Consider the following 16,015-nt stretch of genomic DNA (forward strand, 5'->3'; position numbering starts at 1 on the left):
ACAATTACCCCGATCACTTAGTCTTTAATACATTTAAAATCAATAATGAAAATGATTTGCAGTGTAATGGCTGTTATGACCCTGACTCAAACTTTTTAAATTTAGCAACAGATGGGTCAGCAAATTGTAAATATTATGATGAGAGTCAGTTTAACTGCTTCTGTCGTGCTCTCCCATTAGGTATAAATGTATTTTCTTCCTTTCATCTCAATATACGCAGCCTTCCTAAGAACTATGACTTTTTAATTCATTACTTGTCAAGTTTGGAACATGAATTTTCTGTTATTGGCCTTTCAGAAACTTGGTTGGCTAAAGATGTGGAATCTAGCTATGACTTATCCAATTATAATGCTGTTCATTACTGCAGAGAGTTAAGAGTAGGAGGTGGAGTATCCCTCTTTCTGCATAAAGATATCCACTTTATCCATTGAGAATATCTTATGTTACAATCTCCATCTGTTATTGCAGAATCTGTTTTTGTGGAAATCCCCTCTTGTTCCTACTTTGGTGGAAAACATGTGATAATTGGCTGTATATATCGTCCTCCTGATACTGATATTGATCACTTTTCTGAGGCTCTTTCAATTACACTAGATCTGATAAACAAGGAGGGAAAATGATGTTATCTGCTTGGAGACTATAATATCAATTTGTTCATGAGTGAGAAACACACAAACAGGACATTTTTTGAATACCATGTATTCCAGTTATCTGTACCCTTTGATCTATAAGCCCACCAGAGTAACAAGTACTTCTGCTACTCTAATTGATAACATTTTTACAAACTCTTTAGGTCATAAAACTCAAAGCGGTGTCCTACATGCAGATATTTCAGATCATTTACCAATATTTCAGTTTACATTTGCTAATGCAAACAAACAGACATCTAATGATTACAAATGCAGACTGTTAAACAAGAAAAATACGGATCGTTTTAAATCTTTGATTGGTGATATATCTTGGGAAAATGTTCTTAAAGAATCTGATGTAGAAATAGCCTATCAAGTCTTTATGGACTCATTTAATCCAGGCTTTCATGAATGTTTTCCCCTGGTCAAATATGATAAAATGAGGGACTCTAATTATGGCAAACCTTGGTTTACCACTGGCTTAAAAAAAATTTCTGTATAAAAAAAAAATATCTAAAAAATTCTTATCAAACCCATGCCTATTAAATTCTACAAATTAAAGAAATATAAAAACAAATTCACCCACTTACTTCATATATCAAAAAAGAATTACTTCACTCAGAAATGTAAGGAATCTGCTAGTAATATTAGATCCACTTAGAAAAACATCAATGTATTATTCAACAAAACAAAAGCATCTTCTGCACTCCCATCACAATTTTTGAGTGACGGGAGAATAATAAACAACCCGTATGATATATCCTGTAGTTTCAACCACTTTTTTGTTAATGTGGGTGTTTCTCTCTCTAGTAGAATCAAGAAGACAGCTGGAAGTCCACTTGACTACTTGCATGGTCATTATCCCTCTGTATTGCAATTTGATCCACCAAGTGCTACTGAAGTACAGGAAATAATAGCTGATCTCAATGTCATGATTAAATAAGTGCATCACTGCTTAAGGAGGTTAGTTTTCATATTGTACAACCACTCACATACATCTGTGGAAAGTCTATGGAAAATGGAGTTGTTCCTAAAAGTATGAAAGTCACTAAAATTATTCCTCTTTTTAAATCTGGGGACCCTAGTAGCTTTACAAATTACAGTCCAATATCAATTCTGCCCTGTTTTTCAAAGGTTTTAGAGAAACTGGTCTACAAGCGAATATTAGAACATTTAGATGCACAAAATATCCTCTATGAACACCAATATGGGTTTAGAAAGAAACACTCGGCATACATGGCCTTATTACAACTTGTTAACAAACTTTATGAAGCTATGAATAACAGTGAATTTGCTCTTGGTATCTTTTTAGATTTGTCCAAGGCCTTCGATACAGTCAATCATGACATTTTAATCAAAAAACTGAAGCATTATGGTTTTCATGAACAGACTTTGAAATTGTTGTGCAGCTATGTATATGATAGAGAACAATATGTATTTGTGAATGGTTCAGTATCAGGCAGGACTAAAATAATGTGTGGGGTCCCTCAAGGTTCTATTCTGGGACCGTTGCTGTTCCTCATATATATTAATGACCTTCCTGCTGTATCTTCCAAATTACTGATGACACCAACGTGATCTTAGCAGATAAAAATCTTAATTCCCTTATCTCCGATGCTAACAGTGGCATGGAAAAAAAACACACACACACACACACACACACACACACACACACATTTCTACGCTTTTGTTTTGTTTTACTTTTAATATAGTTATAATTTGCTTCATTTTTATATTCCTTTTATTTCATTTTATTTTTGTGTGATAGTCACTTGTTTTAATTTAACTTGTGAATTTTAATATAGGTAGAGGCCTGTAGAAGCCCTGTTGGGTTTCTTGCCGCTACCTTGCACCTTCCTTTTGTTCTTTTCTCTTTATCCTTGTCTTTTGTCTTGGCGTGGTTCACGTCCTGGATGTGTGTGTGTGTGTGTGTGTGTGTGTCTGTGTGTGTGTGTGTGTGTGTGTGTGTGTCTGTGTGTGTGTGTGTGTGTATGTGTGTGCATGCACATGTGTTGCACAAATCGTGCAGTCGGTTTCACTGTATTGTAATGTTAGACAGTTTATTATTATCTCAACAAGATACGAGGATGTGAGTCCACTAAAGCTCTGCTAGCAGCCGGGTTTACAATACTCTGACGGAAACTCTTGGCTTACCTGAACAGGTGAGATCCAGGATAAACAAAGACAAATATAAAGATATAACATATATAGATTATAAACCACTGACTTTCAATGTGACAGAGGAAGGAACTCACTGGAAACATTTCTCTCATTCATGATGTCATAGATGATGTCACTGACAGGCTTACCTGAACAGACGAGACCCAGGATAGACAGAGAGAAAGATGAAGATGAAGATGCACAGTCCCTCAGAGCAGATCCAGACTCGACACAGTCAGGTTTGATGCTTTTAGATCTGACTGGGAACTGCCATCTCTGCTTTGGAGAAACAGCAGAACCACAGTCTAACTCTCTGCAGGCAGCTGCTGCTCTCTTCAGGGTCCAGCCAGAGTAACTATCATACACTGGTCTCCATTCTCCTCCATGTTTCAGCTCCAGTTTTCCTGCACAGCGACTGTCTCCTCCCACCAACCTGACAGGCTCTGAACACAAACAAGAGAGTCATCAGTAAAAGAATAAAGTGAGTTTGATGAGAACAGAAATGAACCAAATGAAAGCTGCAGCTCCTCTTCTACCTGAGCAGGTGAGTCCAACAGCTCTGCCAGGCGAGCAGGTGTTTCTATCTGAGCCTGAGCTTCTACAGTCCAGGAGAGCAGACTCATCTCCTCCACACTGGAACTCTTTGGTCCACATTGGAGCCTCCCCTTCTCCATAGAGCGCCCCCTGGAGGACTGAAGGAGCCCCACAGCCAAGCTCCCTGCAGACCACCTCTGCATCCTGCTGGTCAAAGTCAGCTTCACACACTGAGGACCAGCTCTGGTTAGACTGGTCAGACTTCAGCTCCAGTCTGCCTGAGCACAGACTGGTCCCATTCACCAGCCTGACAGAGTCTGGAGAGGAGAGAGAAGAGAAACAGAGAGGTAAAAGACACCAGACACTAAATCGAAAGATGTCATGAAACAACAAATCAGTGATTCAAACTGGATGGAGCAGAATTCAAAAACAATATAACGCTCTTTGTGTGCTTCATCAATGGTGATATATAACCTGCTGTCTTTAGTTTATCAAAGTTTAGACTCATCAATGTTTTATTAGACCTTTTTTTGCCAAAGTCGGTCAAATATGTGCTGATAATAAAACCATTTCATTCCTGTAACAGTTTTATTTATTTTAGATGCATCATCCCTAAACCATCTTACCGTGTTATTAAATGAATGTAACTCACACTATCTAATGGCCCAATATATGTGCTGAGATAAAGTTATGGATGCAATATGCAGAGGTGGGACTATATTTTATTACCTGCCGAGATCAGCATTGTTCCTTTCTCAGACCAGGTAAGTATTAATGTATGAACTGTCCTCTCAAAACAGTCTAAAATATGAGCTGGTAAAAGCATTTCACCCCTGGATATCCAGAGACAAAGTTAGGAGGACACGCATTATATGGCAAGACTCATATTTTACTTGATCTGGAGTTTATTAAGTTATAACTTTATTGTTATAACAATATATTTTCAGGTTTGCACAATATATTTATCATGTTATTACATGACATTATCTTGTTACCTTAATAACATGAAAATATCATTATCTTAAAATAAGTAACATTCACTTTACACATATTCAAACGGGCAGTCCACAAACCAATGGGTGACGTCAAGGTGACTACGTCCATTACCTGAACAGGTGAGATCCAGGATGGAGGAAGAGGAAGATGAAAATGCTCTACACTCCCTCAGAGCAGATCCAGACTGGACACAGTCAGATCTGATCCTCCACACAGCTCTGTCTGAGGACTCCATTCTCTGTTCTATAGAAACAGCAGAACCACAGTCTAACTCTCTGCAGGCAGCTGCTGCTGTCTTCAGGGTCCAGTCAGAGTAAAAGTCAACCACTGGTCTCCATTCTCCTTCATGTTTCAGCTCCAGTGTTCCTGCACAGCGACTGTCTCCTCCCACCAACCTGACAGGCTCTGAACACAAACAAGAGAGTCATCAGTAAAAGAATAAAGTGAGTTTGATGAGAACAGAAATGAACCAAATGAAAGCTGCAGCTCCTCTTCTACCTGAGCAGGTGAGTCCAACAGCTCTGCCAGGTGAGCAGGTGTTTCTATCTGAGCCTGAGCTTCTACAGTCCAGGAGAGCAGACTCATCTCCTCCACACTGGAACTCTTTGGCCCACATTGGAGCCTCCCCTTCTCCATAGAGCGCCCCCTGGAGGACTGAAGGAGCCCCACAGCCAAGCTCCCTGCATACCACCGCTGCATTCTGCTGGTCAAAGTCAGCTTCACACACTGAGGACCAGCTCTGGTTAGACTGGTCAGACTTCAGCTCCAGTCTGCCTGAGCACAGACTGGTCCCATTCACCAGCCTGACAGAGTCTGGAGAGGAGAGAGAAGAGAAACAGAGAGGTAAAAGACACCAGACACTAAATAAAAAGATGTCATGAAACAACAAATCAGTGATTCAAACTGGATGGAGCAGAATTCAAAAACCATATACCGCTCTTTGTGTGCTTCATCAATGGTGATATATAACCTGCTGTCTTTAGTTTATCAAAGTTTAGACTCATCAATGTTTTATTAGACCTTTTTTTGCCAAAGTCAGTCAAATATGTGCTGATAATAAAACCATTTCATTCCTGTAACAGTTTTATTTATTTTAGATGCATCATCCCTAAACCATCTTACCGTGTTATTAAATGAATGTAACTCACACTATCTAATGGCCCAATATATGTGCTGATATAAAGTTATGGATGCAATATGCAGAGGTGGGACTATCTTTTATTACCTGCTGAGATCTGCATCGTTCCTTTCTCAGACCAGGTAAGTATTAATGTATGAACTGTCCTCTCAAAACAGTCTAAAATATGAGCTAGTAAAAGCATTTCACTCCTGGATATCCAGAGACAAAGTTAGGAGGACACGCATTATATGGCAAGACTCATATTTTACTTGATCTGAAGTTTATTAAGTTATAACTTTATTGTTATAACAATATATTTTCAGGTTTGCACAATATATTTATCATGTTATTACATGACATTATCTTGTTATTTCAAGATAATGATATTTTCATGTTATTAAGGTTAGCAACATACACTTTACACATATTCAAACGGGCAGACCACAAACCAATGGGTGACGTCACGGTGACTACGTCCATTACCTGAACAGGTGAGATTCAGGATGGAGGAAGAGGAATATGATGATGCTTTACACTCCCTCAGAGCAGATCCAGACTGGACACAGTCAGGTCTGATCCTCCACACAGATCTGCGTGAGGACTCCTCTCTCCGTTCTACAGAAACAGCAGAACCACAGTCGAACTCTCTGCAGGCAGCTGCTGCTGTCTTCAGGGTCCAGCCAGAGTAAACCACTGGTCTCCATTCTCCTTTATGTTTCAGCTCCAGTGTTCCTGCACAGCGACTCTTTCGTCCCACCAACCTGACAGACTCTGAACACAAACAAGAGAGTCATCAGTAAAATAAGTGAATTTAATTTGAATGAAACAGCTACAGCTGGCTGCTTATTCTGCTTTAATGATTCATTATTTCTCTGTTCTCTATTTTATATTTCTCTTCTCTACCTGGTGAGTTGAGTTTTCCTTCAGCCTGGAGTCCTGACAACAAAATCAGAAGATAAACATCAGAATAAAGCAGCATGATTGGAGCTGTGGACAGAATGAACTCTCTCAGGTTGTTTTGTCAAGGTAATACAAGTTATAATAGTAATAACAATAATAATAATAATAATAATTATTATTATTATTACTTGTATTAATAGTAATAATAATTATCATTATTAATATTAATGATTATATTTATAATAATATTACTATTATTATTACCACCACAGTTTAAAATGTTTGAACAGCAACAGTTAAAGAAGTAAGGGAACTAGTTGTCAAACAGAAATCTGCTGGTGAATAAAGAGAAAAAAGAAACCTCCAGAGAGTGACTGTTAATTCACTCTTTTCTTAGAACTTCCACGTTACTGTGGAACCTCTCAAAAACATTCATATATGTGAGCTGTCAGCAAGGGCGTAGGTTTGGTCTCAACATTGGTAGGGACAATGTAACAGCATAACCTGCATGTACATTATTTGCTGGGGACGGGACATTAAAAAGACCAAACTGATGGACGGGGTCGGGGCTAAATTTCTTGTGAATGTGAATCTAATGAATAGGTCGGCTCAATGATCAATGCAAAAAAAAAGTGTTCTGACTGTATTAACTTTCACTTCCCAGTAATATTACAGTGAAATAGGAAGTGTATTCTCATATTCACCATTTTATTAGAACACAACATTATAAACAACATTCAGCCTGTTACAACTTTCTGTTCTATAGAACTCTTCCTTTTCTGATTGTCTGCATGCATCCAACATCTTCACATTGATCAGTAAGCCCATCAGTCCAAATATAGCTACATTACTGTTTTCTTTCTCTTCTATAGAATGCCTCATTTTCAGTTTTCTCATTTCTGCATGCATCCTCCAACATGTTCATATTCATCAGTAAGTCCACCATTTCCAAATATACATGACAATGTTTTTCTTTCTGTTCTACAGAATGCCTCATTCTCTGTTTCACTCATTTCTGCTTGCAGCCAAAATAGGGTATAAAAGTTCACCTGATATACGGTCAAACCTTTGTTTTCAAAAACTACTGAAGAAACGTTTTGGAAATTTCCAGAATAAATGACTGGATTTTATTAATTAACAAATTATCCATTGCATGAACATAACTTAAATTATATTAATATACAGTTCACAATAAATAAAAGGAGGAGGAGCAGGAGGAGGAGCAGGAAGAGGAGCAGAAGGAGGAGGAGCAGGAGGAGGAGCAGCAGGAGGAGGAGGAGCAGGAGGAGGAGCGGGAGGAGGAACAGGAGGAGGAGCAGGAGGGGGAGCAGGAGGAGGAGCAGGAGGAGGAGGAGCAGGAGGGGGAGCAGGAGGAGCATTTCTATCCTTGCAAAATATGGGAAGACAATGTAACTAACCTATATAAGTGCACTTCAAAGATAATGTAAATAAGGTTGTTTAAAGTTGGGAGGGTCATGTCCCTACCGTCCCTCTGCTAGCCTACGCCCATGGCTGTCAGCAGCCTGTTGTCAGACAGATTTACATATTAACATTTACATATTTACAGACATATTTACATATTAACATTTACATATTTACAGACATATTTACATTTGTTGCTAGGCAGCAGCCTCTAGTGGTCATAGTAATAATGACCACGCTATGAAGGAATTCACAGAAACGTTTATATGTTTTTTAGATGTTATTAATAACTGCAGAAAAATCCGCATGAAATATGTTGATATGATTTTTGAATTTTGAGACAGAAATGAAAGAATGCTTATAACAGAAGAAGAACATGTACTTGGCCATTACAGCTGAATCGGATTAAAACTTAAAATTGAATCTTGACCTCTTGTAACCACATTTGTTTTTTAACATCGTAATATATAATTATGTTCTGATTAAAAACCTATTCCCTGTTCAAAAATGTCTCAAACTCACTGTAAATGCTAACATCCAGTTTAATTAAATATGATAAGTGAACCAAACTCAGTGTTCATCAACTTGTTATGAACACTACTTTTAAATAAGTAAGTAGTCATTTGGAGTTACAAAATATGCTTTACTTAATGTATCCATGTTAAGTGAAATGATAAAAAACATGTATTGTTCCCAGAGGCCTTTGGGCATTCTTTCAGACATGCACAGATCTGTCTCATCTACTTTGTGCTTTCCACACAAAACGGTCAACCGAACGGTCAACGAGAGCTCTCTCAACACCTTCAATTACTTGTGTTTGCACATTGATTTGGTGAGTAAATATTTAACTCTTTGGTTCACCGTTGCGTGGTCTTGTTGTAGTGTAGTACAGTGTACATGCCAGGGAGGAGTAAATAAAGTAAATAAAATCAAATTCAAATATCACCGCTAGCAAGCATGCTATTTGACCGTGGCAGTAACTTCACCATTTTTGGTACAAATGTAGACTCCAGTTTATGGTAGACTTCTCTGTTTTGGTGAATTTTGGCGTGAAGACACTCGTCTACAAAGACAAGTGAGACGTTAGAAATGCTTTTTCAATGAGCGCTTGGAATAAAAGTGGAGGGGGACTTCCAGTTATGGAGCGCAGCTGCCAAGTCGCATTAACTTGGCTCGTAGCTAACTTCCTGAAAAATACTTAAACTCTACTGAGGCTCGGACAATATTGTCTGTTTTGGATGTGGAAAAGTGTATTTTGTCACTATGCCACCGAAAAATTCTAAACCACCTGGACAACAACCAGCTAAGGGGCCGCAAAATAACAAGGCTAATATCCTTGTGGAGAAGGTTAGCAAGAATGCTAATGAGGGCGAAGACGAAGCTAACGACAACGTGCCGTCCAACAGCGTCATACTGGATGCGATTCGCTCACTGAAGGAGGATTTCGCTGAACAATCCAACGATATGCTGGAGGCAATTAATGGGATTAAAACAGATGTATTGTCGCATTCGAAGAGGATCGGGGAAATGGAGGGGAGAATCTCACAGGCAGAGGATGATGTGACCAGCCTCCAACAAAAAGTCGAGCAGCTAGAAGGGACGGTGGAGATACTGAGGAATAAAATCCAAGATCAAGAGGACCGAGGGAGACGCTCGAACCTGAGACAAATTGGACTCCCTGAAAAAACCGAGGGCTCAGATATGTGCAGCTTTTTGGAAAACTGGCTTCCCAAAGCTCTGGGTGATGATCTGGCCCCCACCCCGGTCATCGAACGAGCTCATCGGGTAGGTCAAGTTAACTCAAGCCGGTCCTCAGCACAGAGACCGATTGTCATGAAGTTTCTGAACTATAAAGACCGTGAAAAGACACTGAGGGCAGCCAGAAAGCAGAAGGAAGTGCGATACGGGAATCAACGAGTCAGCTTCTTCCCGGACCTATCAGCTGAAACCCGCCAGCGTCAGCGACAGTTCGATGGAGTTGAGGCCCGTTTTCGAGCTATGGATATCCGCTACGGGCTGCTGCACCCAGCCCACCTGGTGGTTTTCAAGTCCGTCTCGGAGGCAGAAGATTTTCAACCTCTCCACGAGCCTCTCCACAATTTGAGAACTGAAATGGATATATACTGAACTTTTTTTTTCTTCCTTGTCCTCTACACCTTCTCAGGTAAATATGACTAAAAGTTTAATAGTTCAAGAGCGTTGAACTGAGAATAATACGCAAAATACCCCCCTCCGTTTTTTTTCCACTCGTTAATTATAGGGCCATCTTGTTGTGTGTTTTCTTTAAAATATACAATTGATGTGACAATCTCAGGTTTGAATGACAACTTCCCCTAGAGACATTTTCTTTGGTACTCTTCGAGAGAGGAGAGGGGGTTTCTTTTTTTTCCAACATTTGACTTACTGAAGACCGAGCTCAGTCTACTTAGGGTTGCCAACTCCCCGAAAAATAAATAAGGGACACTTCATTGGCAGGTCACTCCTTTTGTTCTGCCCTGTATGTCTTTAATATGTGAAGAGTTTAAGTTAATTGTTAAAATGTATTTGTATTGTTATTTCCTTAAAAAAATTGGCTGAGCTTTTACTTTTAAGGTGGAAAGAAACAGGAAACAGGAAACAGGAAGTAGGAAGTAGTGAAGGCATGAAAACAGAGAATAGAGCATGACTGCAGTTGAAAGGTTTCTCTTAATGAATCTAGCGCAATCTTCCATGTGAATCCTTCAGAAAGCAATGGCTGTAAGTTGTGGATGTTCATTACATGTTTGACGATTAATATTGATGACTTTTGACAGACGTTTTTGTAGGTTTGTTCATGTATAATAACTTTGTGTGTGAGCCTATAAGATTACTTTGCTGTCATAATTCATTACTTGCTACTCACCTGATATGTTGTCTTTGTTACTTACAGTGTTTATACTTGCCTGTTGTACACCTTATTTATCATAGTTAATGGCAGATTTTACATTATTTACAATATTTACATATTTCTGTCATAGCAGTCTATTAAGCACATTTTTGTATTTTCCTTTCTAGTTTTACTCCGGTTCAATATGTCATCATTGACCTGCTGTTAAGAAGTCATTAAAGGAGCAAGGACGCTCACTTCCTGGCTCTTAAACAGCCAGCCAAACTCCTTTTCATTTATGTTAACACTTTGGAAGTAGAACACATAAAGAGAACAGTACAGTAAAAAGCCATAATATAAGAAGGTTTCATTCGCTACAGTTATGAAAGCCCATGCAACAGATGAAGAAAAAGGGTCATCAGTGTCCAGCTCTAAGTACACATCTTCTTCCAAAGCTTCAGTAGCCAGCGCTGCCGCTAAAGCTAGAGCCAAAGCCGAAGCTGCTCGCACCAGAGTCACATTTGCACAAAGAGAGATGGAATTGAAAAAACAGAGAGCCAAATTGGATTTGGAAAAAGCTACATTAGAAGTGGATTTGGAAGCTCTAGGACTGGAAACAGCAGCTGCTGCCGCCAATGCAGAGGCTGAAGTTTTAGAAGCTGCAGCAGGGACAGAATGTGAGGATATGCGCAGCGCCAGGAGTGGTGTCTCTCCTCAGATAATAAGACAACGAACTCAGGCATACCTGGAACATCAGTCTCAGGCCAGCTATAAACCTGCCACACCCCCTCCAGATATACCTCCCTCTCTCAAAGAAATACCACAGTTAAAAAAGCAGGAAGCCCCTGTGTTAAGCCCCGCATACAACTGTGATGTCATGCTGGCAGCATTGAGAGAGACACAGCAGAGTGAGTACCTACCTGCACCTCAGCATCCTAGCTCACGCCATCAGCACCCCCAGTCTCCCTTAAAAACCTATCAGGAGCAGGGCTCTCCTTCATATAGAAATGCAAGCTATACAAACCATTGTCCAAAGAACGACAAACAAGATTATTCTTCTGCTCCATCTGCTGACATGATAGACTTTGCTAAGTATCTTGCTCCCAGGGAGTTGGTAACCACAGGTCTCACAAAATTTGATAACCACCCTGAGAGCTTCAGAGCATGGGAGTCCTCCTTCTTTAACGCCACTCAGGGCTTGGAGCTAACAGCCAGTGAGGAGTTGGATCTACTGGTAAAATGGCTAGGGAAGGAGTCCTCTGAACATGTTAAAAGATTACGTGCTGTCTATATTACCAACCCTAAAGCTGCACTTGAGTGAGCATGGACAAGACTACAAGAGTGTTATGCCACCCCCGAAGTCATAGAGAGTGCTTTATTTAAGCGACTGGACAACTTTCCTCGTCTCACTCCAAAGGAAAACATTAAACTAAGATAACTTAGTGACCTGCTCATGGAGCTACTCTCAGCTAAAGAGGACGGATATCTACCTGGGCTGAGCTACCTTGACACACCTCGAGGAATTAACCCCATCGTTGAAAAGCTGCCACCAAGCTTACAAGAAAAATGGCTCTCTGTTGGCTCACATTACAAAGAACAATACAGGGTTTGCTTTCCTCCCTTCTCGTTCTTCGCCGACTTTGTCAGGAACCAGGCGAAAGCCAGAAATGATCCTAGCTTTGTCTTGACAAACAGCAACCGGACTCAGTATCGCAATGAACAGCCCAGTGCAAGGCATGATGGTTGGAAGACAGCTATATCTGTGCAGAAGACGGATGTGTCAACAACAGGAGAGTCAAGCTCAGTGCACAGAACGGAGACAGACAAGAACAAGTACTGTCCACTCCATCATAAACCTCATCCCTTGGAGAAATGTAGAGCCTTTAAAATGAAGCCACTCACAGAACGCAAGAAATTACTGAAAGAAAACAGGCGTTGTTTCAAGTGTTGCTCTACTACTCATATGGCCAGAGAATGCCCAGTGGAGCTGAAATGCAATGAGTGCGAGAGTAATCAACACTGCACAGCCTTACACCCAGACACTAACTTCTCATCTATAATGTCTCCTGCGACGGAATCAGACACAGAGCAGCAAAACAGCTCTCCTCCAGAGGTGACTTCTAGGTGCACTGAGGTCTGTGGCGAAGGTCTCCCAGCGCGATCTTGTGCAAAGATATGCTTAGTGCGAGTATTCCCTCAAGGACAACGAGAACGGTCAGTCAAAATGTATGCTATCCTTGATGACCAGAGCAATCGCTCGCTGGCAAAATCTGAGTTTTTCCAGCTCTTCAATGTCCATGGTAGCATCGCACCTTACCTGATGAGGACCTGTGCTGGAACCACTGAAATGACTGGAAGGAAGGCAGTCGGTTTTCAGATAGAAGCATTGAATGGTGACGTGTGTTTGGACTTACCCCCACTCATCGAATGTAATGAGATTATGAGCAACAGATCAGAAATCCCCTCACCAGAGGTTGCTCGCTCCCATGCTCACTTGAAATCTGTGGAGCCTTACATCCCAGAGATCGATCCTGACGCACAGATTTTAATCCTACTGGGGAGAGACCTCATACGTGTCCACAAGGTGAGAGAACAAATTAATGGGCCCCACGACTCCCCCTTTGCCCAGCGTTTGGATTTAGGGTGGGTTATAGTAGGAGAAGTTTGCATCAACAGTGCCCACAAGCCCACTGTATCTGTCTTCAAGACCAACGTCCTGCAAAATGGAAGACCATCCACTCTGACGCCTTGCCAGAATCACGTCAATGTTAAAGAGAAAGCAGGCTACGGCGGGGAGCGCAGGAACTGTACCACAACTCATCTGTCCAGCAATCCTGCTCCTGGTGTCCCTGCTAAAGACAAACTTGGACAAGATGTGTTTGAGAAAACAAAGAACGATAACAAACCTGCCTTGTCGTTTGAGGATGAGATCTTTCTGGAGATCATGCAGGCAGAGTGCCGGAGAGACGAGCAAAACAGTTGGATCGCCCCTCTACCGTTCAGGTCACCTAGACCTCGCCTTCCAAACAACCATGCTCAAGCCCTCTCCCGTCTCCACTCCTTGCGACGTACACTGAACAAAAATCCTGAAATGAAAGAACAGTTTGTTGCTTTTATGGGATGCAGAGGAAGCACCCCCTCTCCACGAAAACAAAGAATGTTGGTACTTACCCATTTTTGGAGTGTACCATCCCCAAAAGCCAGGTCAAATACGAGTAGTGTTTGACTCGAGTGCTCAGGAAGATGGTATCTCGCTCAACAGCGTCCTGCACTCGGGTCCTGACCTGAATAACTCCCTACTCGGAGTACTGCTCAGGTTCAGAAAAGAAGCTGTTGCACTGACAGCCGACATTCAACAAATGTTTTATGGTTTCTTGGTGAGAGATGACCATAGAAACTTCCTAAGATTCCTCTGGCACAAAGATAACGATCTGACTAAGGAGATAGCAGAGTACCGAATGCGAGTGCATGTGTTAGGGAATAGCCCCTCACCTGCGGTGGCTATTTACGGCCTTCGAAGAGCAGCCCAAGCAGGTATGCAGAACTATGGATCTGACTCATGCCACTTTGTCAACAGACACTTTTACGTAGACGATGGGCTCATCTCCCTCCCAACTGAGGCTGAGGCAATCGATCTTCTCAAGCGCACTCAAGCTTCACTGGCAGAATCAAATCTGAAGCTGCATAAGATTGCTTCAAACAGCGTCACAGTCATGCAAGCCTTCACACCTGGAGACTTGGCAGCAGGCCTTAAAGACTTAGGCCTTGAGGAAGAGGCTCTCCCTGCACAAAGAAGCCTTGGTTTGTGCTGGAACATAGACTCTGACACTTTCACATTCCGGGTAGCAGTCAGCGATAAGCCGTTCACTCGACGAGGAGTGTTATCTACAGTCAATAGCCTCTTTGACCCGTTGGGCTTGGTTGCACCAGTGACGATCCAGGGACGAGCATTGCTCAGAGAACTTTCTGCTGACATTCATGATTGGGACACGGAACTCCCTGCAGACAAGTTCATCAAGTGGGAAACATGGAAAAAATCACTCCATGATTTGAGCAGCCTCCATCTTCCTCGCTCGTACATACATCAGTCCCTCTCCAACGCCACATACACCTAGCTGTGTCTTTTTTCGGACGCTTCAAACTGGGCCATAGGAGCGTAGCTTACCTGAGGGTTATCACCACAGATGGGCAGTGCAGAGTTGGTTTTGTGCTCGGGAAGGCAAAGCTAGCCCCTCAACCAGAACCCACTATCCCACGCCTTGAACTATGTGGAGCTGTGCTGGCCGTTGAAATGGCGGAACTGATTCTCGACGAGCTTGACCACAAGCCAGAAGCTGTCAAGTTTATATGTGACAGCAAAGTTGTCCTTGGATATATTCATAACGATTCCAAGAGATTCTTTGTATACGTACATAATCGTGTTCACCGTATACGCCAGACAACTTCTCCACAGCAGTGGCACTACGTGCATACGGATCAGAATCCTGCTGATCTGGCCACCAGGTCTGTACCTGCATCACGACTTACTGACACCATGTGGTTTACTGGGCCAGAGTTCATTCACAAACCACTTCAGCCTGAAACACACGAGTCCTTCAAACTAGTGGATCCTGAGACAGACGTGGATGTGAGATCTCAGCTGACCACCCTTGCGACTTGCATAAGTGAGGGTAAACTTACCTCAGAACGGTTCCAGCGCTTCTCCACCTGGGAATCTCTGCTGAGAGCAGTTTCCTTCTTGATCCACCAGACTCGTTCCTTCAGGTCAGACCCCTCAGCTACATGCAAAGGATGGCATCGATGCAGCAAACTTCGCACTCTGGAAGAGTTGGAAGCGGCGAAGATGGTCATACTCAAGTCTGTTCAAAGGGATGCTTATCCACACGAGTATGCTGCACTACAAGAGAGCAGAGCCATCCCAAGATCAAGTGCAATCCTGGATCTTGATCCCTTCATGTGCGATGGTCTATTGCGGACTGGAGGATGTCTGTTTTGGCAGAATGATGGGATTCTTTACCTCAGGGTTGACTGATGCATGTTTCAAAGTCATGTCACAAGATTACTGGTGAGTCATTACCACACCAAAGTGAAACACCAAGGGCGACAATTCGCGGAGGGAGCAGTCAGGGCAGCTGGCCTGTGGATTGTTGCTGGCAAGAGACTGATATGTTCAGTTCTTCATCACTGTGTCACATGCCGCAAGCTGAGGGGCAAACTCGAGACCCAAAAGATGGCCGACCTCCCACCGGAGCTTCTGACCTCATCCCCACCATTCACATACGTGGGTTTGGATGTTTTTGGTCCCTGGAATGTGGTCACCCGACGCACAAGAGGTGGAGCAGCTCAGAGTAAACGATGGGCTATACTCTTCACATGCATGAGTACCAGAGCTATACATGTGGAAGTTAT

The 16,015-nt window shown here is 42.0% G+C and overlaps 1 pseudogene; it reads right to left on the bottom strand.

Moving 5' to 3' along the window:
* The window catches only part of LOC131988994 (scavenger receptor cysteine-rich type 1 protein M130-like), a 912,635-nt pseudogene that overhangs the window by 27,789 nt on the left and 868,831 nt on the right, over nucleotides 1-16,015 (bottom strand).

Source organism: Centropristis striata, chromosome 17 (genome assembly GCF_030273125.1).
Source record: "Centropristis striata isolate RG_2023a ecotype Rhode Island chromosome 17, C.striata_1.0, whole genome shotgun sequence".
NCBI lineage: Eukaryota > Metazoa > Chordata > Actinopteri > Perciformes > Serranidae > Centropristis > Centropristis striata.